Raw genomic sequence first — 21,922 nt, 5'->3', positions numbered from 1 at the left:
GAAGCGTGCCGCAGCAACGCTCGGATCTCGCGAGAGTGAACTCTAGCCCAGCAGGCTAGAGTTCACTCACACTAGGATCACCAGGGATCAGGGATGGCAGCAAGGATCCCCCTTCCCAAGAAAAAGGTAAGAAGGGAGGGGGTCTATTTCCTAATCTGTCCCCCTAGCCCCACACAGAATCCCTCCAAACAAATTCACACACACAGCATCCTCACACAGCACACAACACCATTACACACACAGCACACTACCAGCCCCCTCACACAGCACCCTCACACACAGCACCCTTACATACATATACACACACACACACACACACAGCACCCTCACACACAGCACACGCACACACAACACACTCACACACAGCATGCTACCAGCATCCACACAACACACACATACATACATATACACGCGGCGTGTGTGTTTGTGTTTTAGGGTGCACACCCTTATGCAATAGGCTGCTTATGCCTATGATCATAATGATCAGACTTCACAGATGAGTGTATATTAGGAATCTGTGCCCACTCATTGGTTTTTATTATGGAAGAACTTGTAAACCTGAAAAAAGTGTATACGTATTAATTAAGACCTTATTCAATTAAGCTACTTTGAAAATATTATAAAGAATCACTGGTCTATCAAGCACATTTAAACTAAAAAGAAAGTGTGCTAGAAGTCCCCTTGTGAATGGCATACTGTTAGCATTGCAGTCTAAGTTATAACCATCTTATAACTACTCTTTACTACAGTATTTGGGTATTATGTATGAATAATACAGGAACGCTTACTAGTGGTGAGAAGACTTGCGCCATCCTGAATTCGTCACCTCCAGGTCTCTTCTAGATAACTTAAAAAATCTATGATTATACATTCTAATTGCACACAAATGCTACAAACTATTTTATTACAATTGTGCACTTTGAAGACAAATAAAAGCATTGCCATTTGTTTAGGATCTCATGTCTTCTAGAATCTCAAGTTTTCTAGCAGTAGAATAAAATGTATCCTGTATGTAAAGCAAGACATACACATTGGTGACATATTTCTTTAATTTATATGAAGATGTTATAAATATTCTTATGAATACAGGATCAGACTGGCAACTCTCCCAGTTTGCTGGCTTGGAAACAGCATGGAAAAAAGGGTATCAAACAGCAGCACAAACTGCACAACAAACTCAGTTTTCGCTCATTATTTCGTCTGGGGCTCACCAGTGAAGGTTTCAATATCTAAAACACAGATGTAATCCAGAAAGAGAAAAGAATCTCTTGCCCAAGACCTGAACATAAAACAAATTCTGCAGCTCCATTCGACTGGGGATTAAAAGCGGAAGAAAATGAGATAGAAATACCCATTTCTGAACAAAAGGCTTTCCAGAACCTGGAAATAAATTGGCTACCCCTATCGGACACAATAGATACGGGAATACCATGCAACCGGAAAACCTCTCTAGTGAAGATACTAGCTAGTTCCCTGGATGTGGGCAACTTGTGAAGAGGCACAAAGTGAGCCATCTTGGAAAACCGATCTACTATCATCAGGATAACTGTGTAACCATTCGAAGGGGGGTCTCTCAGGAATGGGTAACGGATGCAAAAGCCCACAAGGAACTCTACGAGAAGATTTCATACATGCACAAGTAGTACAAGCACCTATATAGTCAGTGACATCCTTGCGTAAGGAATCCCACCAAAAATACAGATAAACAGCTGACATAGTTTTGGAAATACCAGGATGTCCAGCAGTCTTAGTATCATGATATAACGACAGAATCTCCCGTCTCTCGGGAACATCAACGAACAATTTATCAATAGGCCTCTCGCTAGGTGCCGTGCTTTGTTTCGCCTGTATGGCCTGCAAGAGGGATGAAGAAATAGACAAAATAGTGGTAGCTATTATTCTGTCTGGGGGAATGACAGGAGCAACATCAATCTCCTGTTTGTCAGCAGTTTCGAACTGTCTGGACAGAGCGTCTGCTTTAATGTTACGATCACCTGGTCTATAGGTGATAATATAATTGAAACGGGACAAAAACAATGACCACCTAGCCTGCCTAGAAGATAATCTTTTAGCTTCACCAAGGTAGGATAGGTTCTTGTGATCCGTAAAAATGAGGATAGGATCCTTAGTTCCTTCTAACAAGTGTCTCCATTCTTTAAGAGCTAAGATAATAGCAAGGATTTCACGATTACCCACATCATAATTCTTTTCAGCTTTGGACATTTGTCTAGAAAAGAAGCCACAAGGATGCAATGGCTTTTCAGGCGATTCTCTTTGGGACAAAACAGCACCTACTCCGATATCAGAAGCATCAACTTCAAGAATATAAGGCAGTGAGGGGATAGGATGCTGTAAAATAGGTGCAGAGGCGAATGTATTTTTAAGAAAGTCGAAAGCCTGAAGTGCCTCGGGAGACCAGACACGAGTATTACCACCCTTTTTTGTCATACGGGTGATAGGCGCTAAAATAGAAGAAAAACCCTTAATAAAGCGTCTATAATAGTTAGAGAAACCAAGAAAACGCTGAATTGCTTTCAAATCTTGTGGTAGAGACCACTCTATGACAGCAGAAAGCTTCTGGGGATCCATACGAAAACCTTTGGCAGAAATCAAATACCCCCAAAAACTGGACTTTTGATTGGTCAAATAAACATTTTTACTAGTTTACAATAAAGACCATTAGCAAGAAGGGTCTTCAGGACCGTTGTAACATGTCTGTAATGAGTGTGTAAATCTGTAGAATATATTAGTATGTCGTCCAAGTATACAATTACAAATGTGTGAATAAAGTCTCTTAAGACGTCATTAATGAATTCTTGAAATATTGCTGGGGCATTACATAGACCGAATGGCATAACAGTATACTCGTAATGGCCTTCTTTCTTAGATACGAAGAAAAACCCTTCTCCAGCCGGAGAAGAGGATCTCCTAATGAACCCCTTTTCTAGTGATTCCTTAACATACTCCTCCATGATACGGTTTTCTTGAATCGATAAAGGGTACACCCTACCCTTTGGAGGTATAGTGCCAGGCAATAAATCGATAGCACAATCATAGGGTCTGTGAGGCGGTAATTTATCAGCTACCCTTTTATCGAATACAGTTTTGAGAAACAAGTACTGAGGAGGTATAACAGTAGACAAAGGAGGAGTAGTAGGAACATTAATAGTATTTAAAGGGGTGACTTTAATCATACAAGATTCGTGGCAGGCTTTGCTCCATGATTTTAATTGTCCCAACTCCCAGTCGAAAATGGGATTGTGAGAACATAACCATGGGTACCCTAACACGATATGAGAAAAGGGAGAGGTGATAACCTGGAACTGAACGGTCTCAAAGTGTAAAACCCCTGTGTACATGAATAATGGTACAGTTTCATGGGTAACGACTGGAGTACTTAAAGGTCTACCATCTATGGCCTCAATGGCCAAGGGTATCTCCCTCTCTCTGATGGGAATGTTGTTTTTCGTAACAAAACCAGAGTCTATGAAATTCTCAGCAGCCCCGGAATCAACCAAGGCTAGTATGCTTTCAGCTATACAACTCTCTCCCATATGAAGAGAAAGAGGGAGAAGCAAACGGTTAGGAGGCAATTTAGGAGACTTAGATATCACACCCAAGGCCAGTCCCCTCTAAGGTCTTAGGTGCGAGTGTTTTCCGGAAGCAAAGGACATTCCTTTAACATATGGTCTCTCCCACCACAGTATAGGCAGAGTCCGTCCCTTCTCCTAAGTAATTTTTCAGTATCAGAGAGTTTGGCAACCCCTAATTGCATGGGTTCCTCCTCAGATACTTTAACACTCTCAGATTGATCAATTTTGAGGTTAATAGGTGTAACAAAACGTCTATTCCTGTTCTTAGTGTAGAGCCTGTCACGAATCCTATTATCTATATCAATGAGGTAATCAATAAGGTCCTCTAATGCAATAGGAAGCTCCCTTGCTGCTACCTCATCCAATATAGTGTCAGATAAACCTTCCATGAACGCAGTAGTTAACCCATTATTGGTCCAATCTACCTGTGAAGCAAGGGTACGAAACTGAATAGCATAGTCAGCCACAGACCTAAAACCCTGTTTAATTCTCATTAATGCTCTTGCGGCATTCTTTGACCTTTTCGTTGTGTCAAAAGTTCTACGAAAAGCCGTAAGAAAACTATTGAAATTATGCACCATAGATCCATGGCCCTATCGTAATGTAACGAAAATATACCCCAACTCGCAGGATTCAACTCGACAAAAGACAACACAGAGGAGAGATACGTCTACCGGACCTTAGAATGGCCGGACTCGACGTATATGAGAGGAGACAGAGTCAGGAACGATCCGAGGTCAAGGGTACAAAGAGACAGCGTAAACTAGGACTAGCCGGGGTCTGGTACACAGTAAACAGCAAGCCGGCAAACAGAACAGATAAGGATAAAGAGATAACGTAGTCAGAAAACAAAGCTAAGGTCAAGTACGAAGGAACACAACTGAACACAACAAGCGCTAAAGGGAACTGAAACAGAAACCACGATAGGGCAGGGAGTAAAGGGAGAGGTAAGTTTAAATACCTTCAACTTATTCTTGATTGACCCCTGTCATATCCACGCCCTCAATATGTGAGAGTATGGGGAGTGTGGGATGACAGGGGCCAATGGGAGACCGTTTTGATTTTCGGCTCCCACTTTCCCTTTAAGAGCGTGCTCGTGACGCGCAGCGCGCTCTCAAAGCTAGGCGGGACACGTGACCGCATTCCGCGGTCAGCGCCCTCCGTCATCGGCGCTCTGAGCGCGCCGGGAACAGAGGACCTCGGCCGGCCCCCGGACAAGGTAAGTAATGCTACACAAACACGATCTGGAATTCTAATAAGGAAATATGGTGAATTACAGGGTCTCAGGATGAAGTATCATTGGGATTTTGTATAAAAAGAAACTTCTGTAATCGGAGCAATCAAAAAGGAACTCAAAGCTCCTACCCATCGATGCTCACTCTAAATGTATCATAATCATAGGCATGGGCAGGGTGTGGACCGGTGTGCCTGGGCATACCCTAATCCCCGCCGCCCGTGCTGTGTGCCTCCATGGGCCTTTGAGCGAGATCAAAGATCTCTCTCACCAGCACACAGGCAGGGAGGGAGGCAGGAGAGGACCCGGGGAGCTCTTGCCAGCAGCTCTGCGGGGTTCCTCTCGCGAGGTTGAAGCGTGCCGCAGCAACGCTCGGATCTCGCGAGAGTGAACTCTAGCCCAGCAGGCTAGAGTTCACTCACACTAGGATCACCAGGGATCAGGGATGGCAGCAAGGATCCCCCTTCCCAAGAAAAAGGTAAGAAGGGAGGGGGTCTATTTCCTAATCTGTCCCCCTAGCCCCACACAGAATCCCTCCAAACAAATTCACACACACAGCACCCTCACACAGCACACAACACCATTACACACACAGCACACTACCAGCCCCCTCACACAGCACCCTCACACACAGCACCCTTACATACATATACACACACACACACACAGCACCCTCACATACAGCACCCTCACACACAGCATGCTACCAGCATCCACACAACACACACATACATACATATACACGCGGCGTGTGTGTTTGTGTTTTAGGGTGCACACCCTTATGCAATAGGCTGCTTACGCCTATGATCATAATGATCAGACTTCACAGATGAGTGTATATTAGGAATCTGTGCCCACTCATTGGTTTTTATTATGGAAGAACTTGTAAACCTGAAAAAAGTGTATACGTATTAATTAAGACCTTATTCAATTAAGCTACTTTGAAAATATTATAAAGAATCACTGGTCTATCAAGCACATTTAAACTAAAAAGAAAGTGTGCTAGAAGTCCCCTTGTGAATGGCATACTGTTAGCATTGCAGTCTAAGTTATAACCATCTTATAACTACTCTTTACTACAGTATTTGGGTATTATGTATGAATAATACAAGAACGCTTACTAGTGGTGAGAAGACTTGCGCCATCCTGAATTCGTCACCTCCAGGTCTCTTCTAGATAACTTAAAAAATCTATGATTATACATTCTAATTGCACACAAATGCTACAAACTATTTTATTACAGTTGTGCACTTTGAAGACAAATAAAAGCATTGCCATTTGTTTAGGATCTCATGTCTTCTAGAATCTCAAGTTTTCTAGCAGTAGAATAAAATGTATCCTGTATGTAAAGCAAGACATACACATTGGTGACATATTTCTTTAATTTATATGAAGATGTTATAAATATTCTTATGAATACAGGTTCAGACTGGCAACTCTCCCAGGTTGCTGGCTTGGAAACAGCATGGAAAAAAGGGTATCAAACAGTAGCACAAACTGCACAACAAACTCAGTTTTCGCTCATTATTTCATCTGGGGCTCACCAGTGAAAGTTTCAATATCTAAAACACAGATGTAATCCAGAAAGAGAAAATAATCTCTTGCCCAAGACCTGAACATAAAACAAATTCAGGGAAATCTGTTTGGGCATCTGTTTTACCCACCACTTGGTTTCATTCAGAGCCAAACCAGATAAATAAAATGCAAACGAACAAATTCCATCTCATACGTTGCAGGTATCATCTCACACACTCGAGATCACACAGCAACAGTAACAGTTGGTGAAACGGTCTCTTTAAATGCCAATAAGAGCCAATTCCATTGTGCTGCTTCAGTGCGGAATTACAATGGATTTGTCAGTATTAAGAGTAATGAAGTGAGTACCAATTTGCAGACTCACAAGAACACGTCAAGTCCCAATGCAGCCCGGGGTTTGTTCGCACAGTTTTGGCTCAGCCATCCGTACAATATGGCAAATTCTGTTTAGATTGTTTGAACGAGCCTAATTATCATGCTGGATATAGATGGGAATAGAGCACATATTCTCATTCCCCGCCGGATACATTGCTAATTTACAGGTCTCCCCACAGAGCGCTGTATTAGGGTTTGCCTAAAGGGTTGCCTTTTTTTAGCTCAGAAACATTATGAGCGCAGACATTTGAAATATCATTTCGTCTAGTCGAGTTAAATAGCTTCCATTTATAAAAATGCAACCAATGTTTTTCTCCCAATATGTTCTTATTCTGGCATTTTTTGATAAGGGAAATACAGTGCGCGGTGAAGATTGTAATTTATAACGCAAAACCAGATATTACTGGAAAACAAGCAGAAAGCATAGGAAGATTCTCACAGAGGACAGATATGAAATTCAATATTTCACAGGATAATCATATCGTAAATGTCAGGCAGCAATCTATAGGCCATGTATTTAGATTATAATTAATAACATAGTTCATCTGAAAACGGAGAAACAGTGAAGTAGTTTCGTAAAACACAAGCAGGAAAAAAAACCAATAAAATATTTTTATTATGTAAAGGGAACCTATCATTTAAATGAAAATGATACATAACTGTTCTATAGAGCAGCTTCTCAGAAGAGTAAAGCCATTTTCCAGATTCAATGATTTAACCATTTAAGAACCAGTGACAGCCTTCGATTTCATAACAAGCTGTTCTTTCAAAATTCTGTTCCAGAATGGAATGAGACTGATTTAGCAAATGTATAGATCAACTGAGCTCATCAAAACTAAATTAGCAGGTCATCATTCCACGCTGCCATGGATATTTGGTCCTTGAAGGGTTAAGAATCTTACAATGAATTTCCATTCCTCAATGTCTTTTTTTTTTAGATTTGAATGATGTAAACAGCTTTTAAAGGCAAGTCAAGCACCGGACAACTCTTTTCCTGGATATTAAAGGAATTGTTTTTTCTGATTAGAATTAGTTTTCTGACCAGAATTTTTTATATTCTGTTTGCTTATCCTCTGCATTAACCCCTTCAGGACCGGCCTGTTTTTGCGATGTTTGTACGTTAAGGACCAGAGCAGTTTTAACACTTTTGTGGTGTTTGTGTTTAGCTGTAATTTTCCGCTCTCTCATTTACGGTTCCCATACAAGTTATATATTGTTTTTTTCACGACAAGAAGGGCTTTCTTTACATACCAGTATTTATATTATGTCATATATTGTATTTAAAAAAAATAATAAAATATGGTGAAAAAAAAAAAAAAAACATGTTTTTGGACTTTTACTTGAAAAATCTTTTACTTATCTACAAAAGCTAATGAAAAAAACTGCTAAATAGATTCAAAATTTTGTCCCGAGTTTAAAAACACCCAGTGTTTACATGCTTTATTGCTTTTTTTTGCAAGTTATAGGCCTAGAAATACAAGTAGGAAATTGCTGTTTCAATATATATATATATATTAAATGTATCAATAGTGACATTGTTACACCGTTATCTGTCATAAATCCCCGAAACACACCTAACATGTACATATTTTTTAAAGTAGACAACCCAGGGTATTCAAAATGGGGTATGTCCAGTCTTTTTTAGTAGCCACCTAGTCACAAACACTGGCCAAAGTTAGCATTTATATTTGTTTGTGTGTTAAAAATGCAAAAAACGCTAACTTTGGCCGGTGTTTGTGACTAAGTGGCTACTAAAAAAGGCTGAACATACCCCATTTGCAATACCTTGGGTTGTCTTCTTTTGCAAATGGTATGCCATCATGGGCTAATTCTCATTCCTTGGCTACCATACGCTCTCAAAGGCAACCTAACCAATCTGACAAATTTCAATAAAAAAAAAAAAGTAAAATCAAGCCTTATATTTGACCCTGTAACTTTCACAAACACTATAAAACCTCTACATGTGGGGTACTGTTATACTCAGGAGACTTCGCTGAACACAAATATTAGTGTATCAGAACAGTAAAATATATCACAGCAATAATATCCTCAGTGAAAGAGCTGTTTGTGTGTGAAAAATGCAAAAAACTTCACTTTCACTGACAATATCATCGCTGTGATATGTTTTACTGTTTTGAAACACTAATATTTGTGTTCAGCGAAGTCTCCCGAGTAAAACAGTACCCCCATGTACAGGATTTAGGGTGTCATAGAAAGTTACAGGGTTAAGCACAGTGCTAGCAAATTAAATTATCTGGACTTTTGGCCTGGGTTGGCAGGCAGGTCCCTCAAATTGCAATCATTAAAATTAATTAGGTAAAAATATTACATAAATATGCACGTAGAATTTTAATATATATACATATTTATATATTTGACGTCTACGTGTATATTTATGAAATTATTAATGTAATTTTGTATGTGGACATATGTATATTTCGTATTATTTTTATTTATTTATTTATACATAGATATATATATCATTACATTCTAAGTGTATTTTGATATAAATATATATATATCAATATCAAAATACTGTTAGAATAAAATTGAATATATATATACAATTTTTTTTTAATTATTAAAAATTATTTTTATTTTTTGTTATTTATTTTTATTAACATATTATTTGTATTTTATAATAATATATATACCATATATATATATTGTATATATTTGTGTGTAATTTAAATATACGTGTATTTTTATATTAATATACGTATATATAAATATAAAAATACACTTAGTGTGACATTATATATATGATATATATACATATATTATATATAGGTATATATAGATATAATACATGTATATATAGCATATATATATATACACATTATTTTTTTACACAGATTTTTTTTTTACACTTTATTTTTGATTTTACAGATGCAGGGAGACTGCCTGTCAGCACAGACAGTCCCCCTGCAGGCAGATACAAAGACCCCTATTGCGGTCATGTGATCGAGTGATCACATGGCCGTGGGGTCCTGATCTGCCGAGGGGGGACTGCCCGGGCAGACAGGCAGTCCCCCTGGACCGGGAGGAGAGCTGATCGCCGCCGTGGGACCGACGGCGATCAGGTAAGTTGCCCAAAACCGTTATGACGGTTCAGGACCGTCAGCGGTCCAAACGCACGTTTTGCCGCTGACGGTCCTGAACCGTCAGTGGTCCTTAAGGGGTTAAAGGGAAACTCCAGTGCCAGGAAAACAATCAGTTTTCCTGGCACTGCGGGTCCCCTCTCCCTCCCATCCCATGTTGCTGAAGGCAATGCCGCGCATGCGCATTAGCGCTCCCTATAGGAAAGCATTGAATATGCATTTCAATGCTTTACTATGGGGAAATGAGCAACAGATAATCTGTGCTATGATCCAGGAAGTGCCCTCTAGTGGCTGTCTACTAGAGTTAACCCTGCAAGGATAATTACACTTGCAGGGTTAAGAGTAGTGGGAGTTGGCACCCAGACCACTCCAATGGGCAGAAGTGGTCTGGGTGCCTGGAGTGTCCCTTTAACAAATATGCGTTTCTGAGATCTGAAAAATAAAATGACATGTATGCCTCTGTCTTGACCCCAAGTCAGTCACTGCAATAAACTTGGCCCTTTTTATTTACTTAACATGTTAAATGACCACTATTTCAAGGAAGTGGTCATTGGTGTTTAGTAGATACAGTGGTGTTTACATTGCAGGGTTAAAATGTAAAGCCATTGGGGGGGCGGGGCCGGACCGCCGAGCTGGATGGTCGCAAGCGGGACCAGGTCCTGCAACCTAAGCCCAGATAAGCATGAAAAAACATGATTAATGATATAAAACCGACCGGCAATGGTGGCCCTCAGTGGGTAGAGGGCTCTGGATCCAGGGTGAGGCTGGCTCTAAGGGCTTCAGCCCCCTGGAGGAGGACTCCTCGCTGACATTTCCGAGGCCTACTCCGACAGTGAGCGGGGCGGACGGCCGCTGCCCCGCTGTCCTGTCAAACAGCGCTGAGTCACATGTAAGCCCGCGGGGAACCGGCTCCGTACCCCCCCCTTTGGACCGGGGGGGTGATCCCGGTCCCCACCCTCAGAACCAGACCACCGCACAGCAATCCGGATGAAGTAACAGGGCCGCCGAGACCCGCAATCCAGCCACCAAATTCAAGATGGTGGAGGCCATGCGAAATGGCGCCAAAACCAGAGCCCCAACAAGCTGCACACCCGTACCGGCAGAAACCAGGGCGGACCGCTGACAATAACGGCACAGCTCCTAACTACAGCCATCCGCATGCACCCTCGGACCTCATCAAACAACCCACCTCCATCGAGATTGAAAGCACAGAGGCCTTCAGCGGGGTCCTGGCGCTTCACTCATCCTCCGGGCAGAGACACATGACGACCCACAGATACGGGACTCACCCTCCCATCACGATCCGGCTCACATCACTCACAGGTCGGCGGCAGGACAGTTCAGGATCCAGGGGATCCGGCAAGCCTGAAAACACACTGTCTTCAGCAGCGTGGCTCTCACATTAAGACTCCAATTTCTCGTCGCCTCACTTCAGCTGAACTGGTCACAATCTTGCTTATAAGAATTTTTTGTGTTTAGAGCAGACACTCCAGCATATTGATAGGCATCTTTCATGTTTTGGCAATACCAAACCTGTGCCCTCAGCTAAATTCACACACTCTTACATGGCAGCAAACACTGCATAATTGTTGTTAATATAGCCCACACTAATGTTAGAACTGTATTTCAGGGTTCTCAAACGACTTGTCTCATATTCTGGCTGCCAAAAAATACTGCATAGCCTATTACAGATACACGAGCTTAACCAATCAAGCAGCGTTACATATTGACTACTTAACTTGATTAGATGACATACCTGCTTAACTATGCCTTTTCTGTGCAAAATGTGTGACTTAAATATGATCAAACTACACTCGACTGAGCTAATGTCACTCCATATAGTATGTCATAACCAGGCTTACTGTTCTCTTGTTAAGTGACATAATATGCATTAACCAGTTTATCCTTTTTAAAAATGTGCAGTACATGCCACAGTCTCCTGCTTCTTGAAATGTCTGCATTCACTGTGGTGGCATGGCAAACCTGTCTTATCATACTGTCATACCTATAATGTTTTGCTCATGTGCATAGGGGGCGGTCTGGGGTGGTATACTCTTCTCGTATATTATACTGTACTCCTCATCAAAACATGTCTACAATTAGTACCTATCGTTTATCAGCAATATACTCATCTAGCTTTCTTCATGTCAAGCGTAGTATATTACCATAGTTATAAACAAACGTGATCCTGAACTACTGTTTTCAAACAATATAAAAAAAAAAAAATGTGCCTGTATATCTAATGCCATAACATATTATGCCAATGTTTACCTACTCTACCGGATGTCGCTGTTGTGGCACACGCCGGCTGTTTGTTCAATCAGTGCACAACCAAAATAAAGAATGTAAAAAAAAAATGTACAGCTAATGTCCATTTCATTGGGGGAGCGCAGTGCTGGCCACACGTGTGGTTTTCATGACTATCACTCCCCTAGGAGAAGCATTGGATTGGACAAAAGAGTAGAGAGTCGTCATGAAGTTACGGTTGGCAGATTGAGCAGCCGCAGGGTCTGAATCTTGGCGCAGGAAAAAAAAAGTAATACCATTTTTTTCTAAATATGAGAAAGGGCAGGAGTCACCTATGGAATGCGCCTGATGGTCCCACTGGTTTCCATGGGGATTGCCCCACCTTTTGTACTTTGCACCATTTTTCAAAAACATGACATTGTGATGAGTGATAATAATGCCCCCCTCAGCGCAATTGATACGGAATCAACTAATTCTGGGACCAATTAACAGGATTTTATTTGGACGAATCGCTTTAGATGAATTTTCACACGTCTAAATTGTCACCGTCCACATATTTATTATAAATTTTTTTTTAAAAACTGAGCATCTCTTGAAAAACTGTTTACCTAATTTATAGTCTTCAAGTTTTATTTACGTTACATTAAATTACCTTTACATTTAATATACATGCAAGTTGCTCAGGGCTTGGAGTGTCTTTTTAAGCAATTCATTATTTGGCAGAATTGTGAAATTATCCTGTTTGTGTTTTCTCTTAACAAGTAGCAATTAAGTTGCATGGTTTATACAAGTGGACCATTTGTAGGTAGACCTCCATCTTCTGCCATTAACAGAGCATTGGATCACCCCAGTAACAGAGACCCTGGTGAATATAATGTATCAAACTATCACACAATACCACGGAGCACACCTAGTGCCATAATGAGGCCATGTACCACAGAAAAGCAGACACAGATTACACACTCAGAGACGTTGCATATTTGAGTAATGACTTTGGTCACATACATTAAAACGAAATAAAGGAACGCGGCTCCTCGAATACAGACATTGAAAGCAAGCTGTACGAAAAGTGACAACAGTATTGCATAATGCGTGTGTGCTCAGTGACTTCCAATCCCTGGAGTTCAAACAGATCCGAGGATTTGCAATAAACATGCAGAATTCCAGCTTAATGGGGCACACGATGCTGATACAATCTCACGTGGGAATATATATTCGGTTATATCTGCACATAATGAACATAACCTCACGGGATTCAGACAAGATGTAATTAGACCCCAAAAATCAGCTAATACACACTTGGACCATTTCCAATCTCATACAAATATACAAAAAATATATACATACCAAGACAGATACATTGACCTACAAAAAAACTTCCACTTGCCGCCGTTACAGACAATCCCCAAGGTATCTGTTAAATGGCAATACATTACATGCATAACCTTTGGCACTCCAGATGTTGTGTACTACATATACCCTGATGCTTTGCCTGCATTACGGCTGAGATGTAGTCCACAAGATCTGGAGATGTAGGGGAGATGTAGTCCACAAGATCTGGAGTGCCAATGGTTGCCCAACACATGGTGTGCTTTAACACTCATTTAAGACCTCAACATGAGCTAACGGGGTGAAACTATGCTGGGTTTTACTTCTCTCAGGTTCAAGTAAAATATCCAAACTGAAATAAATCCCCAAGGCAAGTCAGCTATGTTTTAAGTTCCGTTTTGGTCTAAAATATAAAAATTAACTTTGAATATACACTTTAGTAAATAAGGCTGTATATGTGTTGGAACCTCAATTTGCCTGACATTCTGAACATGCTTCGCAGTGTGAAATCTCCAGCATATTCTCAGTTCTGACCCCTGGTACCTTTCTACAGAAGGTCTAAAAAGCATGATATTTTACCCAGAATAATAGCATTTCTGTGCAATATGTTTCAGCGTCTCTAAGAGGATAGTCAGTGAAAGCCAATTATACGGTGTCAGGAGATCCCAGGGGTGATACATAAGGAGCAATACAGGGCAAGTTGCTAAACGTGGAGCAATCACCATAGAAACCAATAACCTCATTGTTTCAGATCCTATTATTACATTACTGTGACATTCCAGCTCTAAATACCCATAGATTTCATTAGTATAATTAATTTTATATGTGTTATATAACTTCCTTATCCAGGGCACCTTACATGAAGGATTACACAGATTCGATTAAAATATAAAATAATGAGCTTTTCAACTGACTGGAATGAGACAGATCAAACTGTACAGCACTGAGGAAACCTGATCACACTGCCTGCACCCCCATAAGCTATACTCAGTGCTGTACATTCACCCCAATAATCTGGCACAATGCGTGCACCCTAAAACCTGATTCCAACGGCAGTACCTGCATCCCCCCCTACAGCGCATATCTAAGGTGCATTTCCAACAATTGATGGAAACTAATCATTTCACTTGTCTATCACCCCAACTATTGCAATTAGTATGTATATAGCACCAACCTATTCCACAGCGCTGTAAATCATAGAGTGGGGATATTTTACAGCAAGTATTTCACAAAAATAAAAATAATAATAAAGACAAGTGGAGAAGACCTTTCTCAAACCAAATCATGGGATCTCCTTGTTTCCACTTAATTAGGTTACTGGTTTTGTCTTTTCAGATAATTAGCATAGGGGTACGTATAGAAAGAGCTAGACTGCCATGAAACCAATGATTACACTGTGTGGTCAGGATTTCCCTAATTGAGATTTGAGAGTCTGCCTTTTAATTATGTGGTAATTGAATTAAATAAACTGACAATAAGGCCTTACAAACACGTAACCATTTTGTATGATAAGTGTAGATCAATGCAGTGATAATTCAGCCATTAATACGCTGGTCTGTTTGTGAATATGGTTGGAATTAGCGGTGGAACTACCAATGTAGTGGTAATGTAAATCAGAGGCAATGTATCCTCAGGGGCCCGGTCAGCGATGCGGCCCTTTAATAGCGCAACCAAGCTGTGATTGCTGCATGGGAGGAAGCGAGAACCTCTTACTCACAACAGCCTCAGGCAGCCCACTGGATACCAGGTGAGTCACCCTCCTGCACCCTAAAAGTAGGAAGACACACAATGGGGAAAAATAGGGGATAAGATACACTAAAGGGGTAATAAGAAACAAAAGGCTGGTTAAGAGGCACATAGGTGGGGATGCTTTGGGGTGGGCGGGCGGGGCTCAAAAATTATCTTCACCTGTGTACCCAAAAATCCTTGCACTGGCCCTGGTACTATAATGCAATATTGTGCCAATTCTGCTGGCTCTTTCCATACAATTCTGTTTTCCCCACAATATCGACATGTTTGTCTAGATCTGAAGATCTCAATCCATCATCTGACAGGTCAAAGAGATATATGCATCAATGCGTCATCTAGTGCAGAGGACGTCCGTATGGGCAGAGGTCATCCGTGCTAGTATGTATCTTCTTGTGTTTTGTAGTTATCTGCTTTTGTATGGGCAATTATATTGTTAACTGCCCTTATTCCGATTATCTTTAGAAACAGAAATATAGCGTTTTTGTGACTCTGCAGCCTGGTACCCCGAGATATCTCCTGGGTATACACAGACAGCATGTTAAATTCACAGAATGGATATGACAACACATCTATTAGAAGAAGCCACCAGGGACATGGCCAATCAGCCTGTCAGGTAATGTCCATCAAATGAACATTTTTTGCAATATTTCTCATTTAAGCGGAATTAAAAAAAACAGCTATTTTACCCACGATACCCACGAACACAGTATAAAACGCAAATAATTCACCGGCCGTGCATTCAACATAAATCCATATAATGAGCCGGAACATACAGCTATTTATTATATTGGATTTGTACGAGAAGCGATATGAAAACGTGTATTTGTTTTTCTCGCCATTAAATATACAACTGGTCCCTGCGCACCAGTTACATAGAAGAAATAAATCCAATTTATTCTGTTAAATACAAATATTAATCTAGGGAGTTATTAACAGTGATTTATGCAGAATTGGCACAATCTAAATAGATAGGCGTGAAAATAGTGAAGCTCTTATTATTTTCAGTACCGTAATTTGGGCCTGAATTTTGGACTTTGGCACCCACACTAGCTCACTGCTTAGGTAACAATACCCTTGTCATTCATCTCCGATAGGGCATGTCATATCTGTAAGTACCTAGTTTAGTGCCGATACTGGGATGTTGCGATACATGAGATTATCCACTTGACAGATTTTCCTAATTTTTTAAAAAATTCCCTTTGAGCTCCAAGCCCAAGGATTTACAGCAAGCTTGGATTTTCCCCTTGTAACTTGATCAATAAACCCTTTTGAATTTGGCATGACTGGCATCACTTGGTATCTCCTGCATTATGGGCAACAGGCTGACCCCGCTGTATAACATTCGTAGGGTTTGGCAAGTAGGAAGGGGGGCAGCGTAACTTTGCCGATATAGCCAGAAATCGCTGCACCAGCCCTTGGCTGAGGAGTAAGAAGTTATTGATTTGAGTCACACTCTGAGGATAGGGATTTGGCATTAAGTGACAGATTACAGTTAAAGGGTTAATCAAAGCACCATGACCACTTCATTGATGTGAAGTGGTTATGGTGACTGGAATCTGGGCATCATTAGACGTGCTTGCACTGTGCAGCGGGCACTAGGACCGTGCAGAGGAGAGTTTCAGCAGCGCCCCTGCATGGTCCCATCAATGTGGAGACGGCCAGACATGCAAGGCTGGCTTGGCCCTTCAATGGGCGAGCCTCCCTATTATCACCCACTTCAAAGCCCAAGCGGTTCCGACTGCATACTTCCGACTGTTGGGAAACACGCCATTCCCAGAATCCATACCAGGCAAGGTCTGCAATAAAAGCTTTGAATACAACAAATATCCCCTTTAGCTAGGCATAAACAGCCAAATAATGCCATAAGCGATGTAACCCCTTCACTGCTGGATATTTTCAAACCATAAACATGGGATCATCCAGCCGTAAAAATCTGAAAATCTCTTTTCCTTTAATTTCCCCTTGGTAGGAATACATTTTTGCCGGGTGACAGTGAGACGGTGGTTAAATAATTGAATGAGCCGTAGCAGTGAAGAGTTATAGCAGCCAAAATATATTCCGCGTTAATAATACCCTTATAAATAAGGAAGAGTCCAAATGTAAACTGCATTAAGCAGACTCAGCAAGTGCTCAGAATAAGGAAACGGCTTTTTCACTCAGGTCGCATTCTCTCCTGAAAAGGGGAATAAAACCGGATAAATCTTTCTAATTACCACAGCTGCCAAGCTCACACCGGAGCGGGCAATGTGTGTCGACCTGTGCGGATGGAAAGAGATGGTTTCCACCCTGAAAATGCTGATTATAGTTACACGTTCCAGGGCATAACTCTACAGAGCTCCATAGAGCTCCCCTGATTAATACAAACTTCATAGAGCTCCTTCGAATTATCAAACCTCAAAGAGCTCCTCCGATTTATGCCGAGTAGCTCTACAGAGTGCCAGAGCTCATTCTGTGTTCTTAGTAACTACAGAGTTCCCCTAACCTACCCATTGTGAAGTTATGCAGAGCTCCTCTCTTTTAAAGCTCAGCTATGTCCTGAGTGTAACTATACAGAGCTCCAGTGCCCTATGCTAGTTATACAGAGCTCCTCTTACTGCTGTACTGTATCACAATTATACAGAGATCCCATATGGCATCCTATTTATACAGAGCTCCTCACTCCAACACTGTAGCCCAATTATACAGAGCTCCCATGCAGTATACTGCTTATACAGAGATCCTCACTCCCACACTGTATAACAATTATACAGAGCATCCAGGCAATATACTAATTACAGAGCTCCACTCCCACACTGTATCCCAATAAAACAGAGCCCCACTCCCACACTGTATCCCAATTATACAGAGCCCCACTCCCACACTGTACCCCAATTATACAGAGCCCCACTCCCACACTGTATAACAATTATACAGAGCCAACTCCCACACTGTATAACAATTATACAGAGCATCCAGGCAATATACTAATTACAGAGCTCCACTCCCACACTGTATCCCAATAAAACAGAGCCCCACTCCCACACTGTACCCCAATTATACAGAGCCCCACTCCCACACTATATCCCAATTATACAGAGCCAACTCCCACACTGTATCCCAATTATACAGAGCCCCACTCCCACACTGTATCCCAATTATACAGAGCCCCACTCCCACACTGTACCCAATTATACAGAGCCCCACTCCCACACTGTACTCCAATTATACATAGCCCCACTCCCACACTATATCCCAATTATACAGAGCCCCACTCCCACACTATATCCCAATTATACAGAGCCAACTCCCACACTGTATCCCAATTATACAGAGCCCAACTCCCACACTGTATCCCAATTATACAGAGCCCCACTCCCACACTGTATCCCAATAATACATAGAAACACCCCCACACTGTATCCCAATTATACAGAGCTCCATCCCCACACTGTATCCCAATTATACAGAGCCCCACTCCCACACTGTATCCCAATAATACATAGAAACACCCCCACACTGTATCCCAATTATACAGAGCCCCACTACCACACTGTATCCCAATAATACATAGAAACACCCCCACACTGTATCCCAATTATACAGAGCCCCACTCCCACACTGTATCCCAATTATACAGAGCCCCACTCCCACACTGTATCCCAATAATACATAGAAACACCCCACACTGTATCCCAATTATACAGAGCTCCACCCCCACACTGTATCCCAATTATACAGAGCCCCACTCCCACACTGTATCCCAATTATACATAGAAACACCCCCACACTGTATCCCAATAATACACAGAAACACCCCCACACTGTATCCCAATTATACAGAGCACCAATACCACACTGTATCCCAATTATACAGAGCCCCACTCCCACACTGTATCCCAATACATAGAAACACCCCCACACTGTATCCCAATTATACAGAGCCCCACTCCCACACTGTATCTCAATTATTCAGAGCTCCTTTCACTGCTTCGCACTTTTAGTTAAAGATGCCCATTTGTGTTTGACAAATGCAGTTCTCTGGACATGGAGCCTTGCCAACGTATAAGAACATTACAAGCCCTAACAGCTCGAACGCCCCTCCGCAAACTCCGTATAACCCTAAATAAACTTTATTTTAAAAAGGGCTGCATTGACAGTGGAGCGATGCGGGCACCAAGAATGCTGTGCGAGTCTCACAGACAGAGAAGATCTTTATAAATAGTACCCGGCTTCCAGACTTCATTTAGAACATGTTTAGAATTGGAAATGGCCTCCAAAGCAATCAAAGGAAGACACGGGAGGGTCGGCAAGGAGAGATGTTTTATTTATTTCATGTAATGTTCTCAGCCACAGACTGGGCACACACTGACGTTAAGCTCATGAAAAAACAATATTCACCGAGGCGCTATGAGAAGACGTTTTTTTTATGATTTATTCCAGTCTTATTTCTCGGCTTAACATACTGCTCGCTGAAATGCAGCCATAAGATTTTCATTATCACTAACCCTCAACTTCATATATCTTTAGTTTCAACAACAACATAAATCGCCTCCCGTTACGTTTCTCCGCGCCGTGCACTTCGTTTCTAGGCAAATGTTAAACAGGATATAAGCTCGGTTCAAAAAGATGACAACGGGAAACAAATATCGCTTCTCGGTCCACAAAAGCTACAAAATAGAATATTAATCTCGTCTGAAACGGTCCTTTTTTTAAATACTGCTTTCTGTGATACAACACATCATAAATCTGCATCAGATGGGGAGAAGCTGGAGAAAAATCTTCACTGTGGAAAAACAAAAAACAAAACACAATGTATTTTTTTTTATACATTTTGTGTATATTTTATAACCGTTCTGCCAAATGTCATGTATAGGTTATAGCTAAAGTGAAAACAGAGTAGTATACAAACTAATCACAGATAATAAGTCTGTTGAATTGAAAGGGTCCCAGGTGAACCTCACTAATCACCCAAAATAGTGAAACAAGAAACAACAAAGTGGAGAACACATTCAATGAGCATACAACATATGTATACAACCTGGAAATATAACCAGAGTAGAAATATTCTATATGAGAATATAGTGGAATCTAAAAGGTAAAAATACCGATCATAGCATAACACTGTGATATGATATAAGTGAATTGGTGGTTAAGGTATTGAACTCACAAACAAAGGTGAAAATCAGGCCTCTCACCCCCTTGGGGTATGTGGAGTATAAAACTTGATAGTAGCTCCAAGTATGAAATTCAAATGGGTATATGTCTTAAAAGAAATGGATAAAGAAAACCATACATGGTGAAGTATGTAGAAAAATTACAAAATACATTTATTGGTTGCACTTACAAACATAAAGATGTTCTGAGCATAGAGAGTGGAGATATGCTCAGAACATCTTTATGTTTGTAAGTGCAACCAATAAATGTATTTTGTAATTTTTCTACATACTTCACCATGTATGGTTTTCTTTATCCATTTCTTTGAAGACATATACCCATTTGAATTTCATACTTGGAGCTACTATCAAGTTTTATACTCCACATACCCCAAGGGGGTGAGAGGCCTGATTTTCACCTTTGTTTGTGAGTTCAATACCTTAACCACCAATTCACTTATATCATATCACAGTGTTATGCTATGATCGGTATTTTTACCTTTTAGATTCCACTATATTCTTATATTGTATTATATTATATTTCTACTCTGGTTATATTTCCAGGTTGTATACATATGTTGTATGCTCATTGAATGTGGTCTCCACTTTGTTGTTTCTTGTTTCATAGGTTATAGCTAAATCTGTGATGACAACACAAAACACCATTTACCTTCAAGTTAAAATGAACGGGATGGTCAAATGTATTTTGTTAATTTCAGTATAATCTGCCTGTAATAATATTATGAATTTTTCTTATGTTTATCTGTTTTCCAGACTCAACCATGGCGGTTAAATACCAACCGTTGTAGTTCTTGAACTTGTATTTTGGCAAATGAAAGCCCTCATTTTGGAAGAATTCTTGGAATGTTTGCTGCAGGATAGTTCTCCATCATATCGTTAAAACCTCCCAGGCGGCATGATTTCACAATCAGAGCTTCAGCTCGATTTGTAGTTATAATTGTTAAAGTTATATTGTTATAGAGCAATAGAATTGGTTATTACATAGCCGTTGTATCGATGTTACACTATAATGCTGTATTATTGCATTGCTTAGAAGTATGATACTACATTGGGGTGTTGATGCAGGGAAATATTCTGTAGCGGACCCCAAGTAACCCGACCTGTTACCTCCGCTATTTCCCTTCCTTCAGCCGTGCTGAAACCCCTTTAACAGTCAGCGTGACCCATTTCCCCCGAGTAACTGGACAAGGCTGAGTTCTGGAGGTACAACACAATTCGAACTCTGAACAAAATGGCAGAACCAAATGGCACACCATCACATCGGACCACAATACCTACAAAACATGTATATACCCAGTCCATGATATATATATATATATATATATTGGATATATATATAAATATGCGATGAGGTAGCAGCACTCATGGGTTATAAAAACTCAAATTTTTATTAATTCATATTAAAAACAGGATCAACGTTTCAGTCCACTAAACGGGACTTTCTTCAGGATCAATACCGTATTGATCCTGAAGATCAAAATATATAAATAAGCACAACGCGTTTCGACCTAGTCCAATAGGTCTTCCTCAGACAAGTCTTGGAGTGATAGGGGTTTCCTATCCTCCTCACGGTTTGTTCTTGCACGTAAGCTTAATTGCTTATCC

This window comes from Pelobates fuscus, chromosome 12 (assembly GCF_036172605.1).
Source record: "Pelobates fuscus isolate aPelFus1 chromosome 12, aPelFus1.pri, whole genome shotgun sequence".
Classification (NCBI taxonomy): domain Eukaryota; kingdom Metazoa; phylum Chordata; class Amphibia; order Anura; family Pelobatidae; genus Pelobates; species Pelobates fuscus.
Note: the sequence above shows the minus strand (reverse complement) of the source record.